The sequence below is a fragment of the Halyomorpha halys genome, unplaced genomic scaffold (assembly GCF_000696795.3).
Source record: "Halyomorpha halys isolate HHAL.00 unplaced genomic scaffold, Hhal_1.1 Scaffold31.1, whole genome shotgun sequence".
In the NCBI taxonomy this organism is placed as follows: domain Eukaryota; kingdom Metazoa; phylum Arthropoda; class Insecta; order Hemiptera; family Pentatomidae; genus Halyomorpha; species Halyomorpha halys.
Window position 1 is genome coordinate 887,385 of NW_027107458.1, and position 5,524 is coordinate 892,908.

A 5,524-nucleotide genomic window follows, 5' to 3' on the forward strand; every position below is an offset into this window, starting at 1 on the left:
GTAACAGTCACAAACGGAAGCTGTTTTGCGAGATAAAAGGTGTTGGAAATTTTCTAAGTATTTTATATACTTCTATTAAGGGTGATTAGATACGAATAAAAAAATGATCGTGAATAAAATTCATTTATTAATTAATAAAATTCGTTGCAACTACCGTTTAATATTTACTTAACACTATTCTCTCGGAGTGAAATGAAGACGTATGACATCTATATAAATACCATTGATATAATACAGTGTAATCTTTCACCAGCCGGAATGTCCCTCCCATTCTATGTAAGCTCCCAACTAGTGTGTTACCAATCCGAAACCGCCTTCAGCGGACCCCTGTAACTTATCTTATACTGCCATACGGCAAACAAAGTGAACATGTAATTTGTATATATTATGTATTATATTATACTATATATCTGTAAATGTAAATATATTTAAATAAAGAGGTTTAGAAAATAAAAAAAAATACAGTGTAATCTCTTATGTCACAGGGCTGTCACTCAAGACTCATATTACTCATCTACAAAGTAATACTACGACCATCACTCCTACACGCTGCACCACTACTACATTTTCTCTACCCATCACTACAATGAAATCACTACAACAATACCAAAACAGCACACTACAAAAGATTTTTTAATCCCCCTCCCTTGCCATTTCTGGCATACGGGGTGCGGGAATAGTGGGGTAGATACAATTAGAAACTGTACAACAACACATAACACAGAGGCACATCAAATTCTTTGACAGTCTCCCTGCTTCCTTCAATCCAGTATTCCAGTCTATCACTCCATCCACTAAGGTACTTGAAAAAAATATATACCAGGAGTTGATGTAAATTTTGTCTTTCATTTGCATGTGACCCTAATATTCAAAATTCCAGTGTGTCATTTTTGAAGAGGTTAATAAAATAATGAAAGATAACTCTGCTTCAAAGGAAATAATATTTCAAATAAATAATTTAATTTCTATCCATTTTAGTCTCAAAACCTTTTATTTTTCTTATAAATCCGACGTTTCGGCCAATCCAGCCATCCTCAGGGACAATCTACTACAAAACAGCTTTTATTACATGTATGATCCTCAAAAATTTCAAAATACATAACATTATTATTTATAATTTATCTCACCTTAATACATTTTTGGAATTATATGATTTAAAAACTCTAACTCCATGCAGGCTATTCTGCTCAGGCCAAAACAACAATTTCTCCGAAACACTTCCTCCGAGGTGGCAGGGCAGGAAAGGTTCCAAAAACCCTATCAACATCACCTTATAACTCCATCTTTTGATGCACTTCCCTCCCCCTCCCCCACCCTTCTTTTCGACTTCTGACTGTTTTCTTATTATTTTACCATTATCTATTGTCTTTAATTATTAATGTTTTTATTTTCTATCTTCTATGCGATACAACACGAGGAGAGGCCCCTCACCTCCGGATTTAAAAATAGTACCATTCAGAATGGATATTTCATAAACAACAATAAACATTACAGGTAACCTTAAAATACCAAAGGTAGTAAAAGGTAATACACAACACGATTTATTTTTCTTTATTTTTCACAATAAAATACTCACTAATTCACTGTTTCTTTCTGTTTTTAGAGGGATCTGAAAAAAAAAAACAGTGTAATCTCGGTGATCTGAACTAAATGCGGCAGGGAGGTATTCAGATTACAGAAAGTATTAGGGAAAATGGTGTAAAAAAAATTCAACGATATGAATATACATAACTATTTTTATTTTTACATGTTTTATAGGAAATTTGACAGTTTAAATTTAATTTTTTTTTTTTTTTAATTGCTGTTATTTTTATTTCCTTTTTTTTTTTTTTTCTGAGACTTCTGCAGAAACTTTTTCTCTCAGATGTAGGGTAAGAGCTTGCTACCATAGTATGGCATTCTCTGTTGTCAATTTTACACAGTTATTGAAATGAGACACTGCTTTTTCATGCTTTATTGTCCTTAGTTCCTCAACTTCTTCTTCTAAATTGATAGAGACTTTTAAACACTCTGTACAATTTCTTCATCATTTTTAAATTGTGAACTCATTCTCCTCACAACCTTCAAGTTCATTCATCAACATCTGTATCATTCACTAAGGCAGTGATAATGATGTTGATAATGATAATATTGACAAATCAGGGTTAAATCAAAATATGAAAAATACTCTTTGCATCCATTTATATAAAAGGTGATAAAAAAAAAAATTAGTTCAAAAACAAAATTTTTACTATACGTATTTCTAATATTAATTAATCAATCAATAAAATAAAATCAATATCTCATGGTATGCAGGCAAGGAGGTTAAAATGGGAGGGACATGTGGCTTGAAGCAATCCATCAGAATGCCTCTATACAACAATGAATTTTAGTATAATAAGCGAGAGACTGTGGGAGGCCACAAACCAGATGGATAGACAGAATCAACGAAGATGCAAAAGAGCTGCATCCAACAAACTGGAAAGCAGTAGTGCAAGATAGGCAGACATGGAGAAGGCTGGTTCAGGCAGACAAAGATCTACAAGGCCTGCAGAGTCAACCGGAAAAAAAAATTAAATTATTTTTACAGAATTAAATGATTTATACAATAAACATTAGGAATTTTTAATTCCAACAAAATATATTATGAATACTTCCATAGGAATTAGATTACCAGATGTCGAAACTAAAAATTTCTACCTTCAATGTTCATGGTGATTACAATAACTTGCCTATAGATCAGGAACTTAAAAATGTCCTTTGCACACATGGACTTTTTTGAAAACAAAAATGTTATTTCCTATTAAGTTTGAAAAAAAAGTTACTTTTTTTTAACCAGTTTGGATTACTGGAGTATTCGGAGTACTGAAATTTGGATTATCAAGATTACACTGTATAAGAATTTAGTTTTGAACTATTGAAAAGAATTACTTTTGTAAAGTTATTATCTATTAACATAATTTGATATTTATTCAATCAATCCAATTAGAACTGAATGCTTCTACAATGCATAGAAATGTGCATTTATTAACAACCATATAAGAATAAAAAAAAAAAAAAATCAATACTCATTATGATATCAATAAAATTTTTGTAATATAATGTTATAATTATTTTAATATCTGAGGTAAGAGTAGAAAATGAGATAAATCTCTGTTGAGCAAAAGGACTAAATAACACTAAAATGCTTACTGAAATCGAAGATCAGAAAAAAATTAGAGAATATTATAATGAAACTGTTGAATTATGTGCACGATTATATTGCTGTTATAATTAACATCCACAAGATCAAGGGCTTACTTAGGATCAAAACTCGGAAGCAAGCGATGGTCGTTTGAGTTGTGACATATCAGCAGGAAAAAGACAAAACCAAAATTTTAAGAAAGTTATATATAAATATAGCAGTGCTTTTTTATTAATTACAATTATTTGCTTAAAAATAAAATAATTAATTTTTTATTAAATTAATCCTTTTTTTTATTTCTTGCCCCTTCTAGGTATGCCCATGGTACATCTAACTGCCATCCACAAGATTCTTCAACATGGTAGCTCTATTATTTCGACAGCTGTTCCAATTGGGATGCTCCCAAAGGAAGTCTAGAATACTCTTGACAGAAAATATCGAGAGCATTCACAAAAGTTCAGCAGATTCCCTACCGATGAGAATATCATCAACATGAATAATTCTTGTTCTCAAAGAAGAGGTAATTAATATGGTTGTGGAAAGTATATTTTTTAATATATACTAAACATTTTTCAAAGACTGAATTATTATAAAAAATATATTAATACTATGTTGAAAGTTCTAAAATTATTATTATTTTTTTTTTTAGTAATACATTTCATTAATCTTTATAAAATAAGTCCAACTATCCATAAACATTTTTCAAACCTTTTGAATTGTTGTATTATATACTAATTATTTTAACATATTTATATGTGTGTTCTAATTTTTTTATTCATTTATACGAGGATAAGATGGTTGGGGGAGGGGGTCAAAATAAAACACAAATAAGTTACTTCAACTTATTTGTGTTTTATTGTGACCACACCCCCAACCATATTCTCCTCGTATAAGTCATCCACGGTCAACTAATGAGAGATAGTGCCATGATTATTCATTTATGTTTTTAAATTTATGTATTAGTTCTTTTTAAATGAATTTTGATGATTATTGCTTGAAAAATAAAAAATGTTAATGTATTGTAGTGTGTTTATGTCCAATTATGGATTGATGGGTACTCTGTGTGTTATAGCAACCCAATGTATTTGAGCAGTATGGCCAAATAAATCATTTCTCTTGAAATGTTTAACTGCTATTGAATTAAACCTGGATATTTCAAAAACTCTCAGAGATAATGATAAAATATTGAAATTGGTATTTTATTTTTTTAAAACCAAAAGGTTTACTGACATAAATGTAACATCGGACAGAAAAAAACATAATATTAATAAAATTAAATAGATAAATAAAAAAAAATTAAATTAAATTAAATAGGTAACTTTAGTCTTAGTCTATATATTACATACCCATTTGCTACTTATCAGTTGTATAATTTTTAACATTGTGAATTATTAGTTTATACATAAATTGTAATGTAATTTTGGTGTATAGTTACAAATATAGTTTTTTCTGTGAGAGAATGGGATTAGTGCAGTATTTAGCGTGGAGTTTGTCTAAGTTGGCAGAAGCGTGTGCTCTGCTCAGAATGTGTTGAAGATATGAACCCATAATGTATTTATTTTTTAAAAATATAAATGTTTACTTTTATAAATATAAGTTAATCTTTCCTTGTAAAGGCCCTCTCTATTTGGAGTATTTTCCAGAATAATAAATAAAAGCTACTAAGCATAGCAGTTTTTTGAGCAGAATGGAGTCTAGAATATGAATTTTAGTTTGTTTGAGTCATGCAAAAATTTTTAAGTTGATATAATATAATGATTTTGTTTTGTGATTTTCCAACCAATAAAAAAGATATGTAGTCAGATATTATTTTTTAAAAAAACCTAAAGTTAAGTTTATATATATATATACAAAAATAATCCCACAAAATACATCTATGCCTTAAAAAAATAATAATTATTTTTTAAAATGTTTAAATAGTTTTCATCTTGTGTAAATCATATTTATTGAATCCAATACTCTCCATTCATCAAATGAAATTTCCTTAAGTAAGGACATGAAAGGTAGAGTATTAGGCAAAAACTGTGAAATATTAATATAAGAGGTAACTAAATCAGTATTACTTACAATAATATCAAAATAAAACTACACAACATATTATTAGAAAGCTCTTTTTGACTTTATTTAATTTTTATATATATATTTTTTTCAAAATTATGGTCATTAGACAATATGGAAATGGTCTATATCAAAATTTCATCAAAAAATTTATGTAATAATTTACAAAAAATAAAAATTATAATTTACAACTCATATATGAATGTTTCAAAATTTTTATCAACATATTTTTCAAGATAAGATTTTTAAGTGAATCAATTTATTTATTCTAATTAAAGCTTTTTAAACTTTTTTAGTTTATAT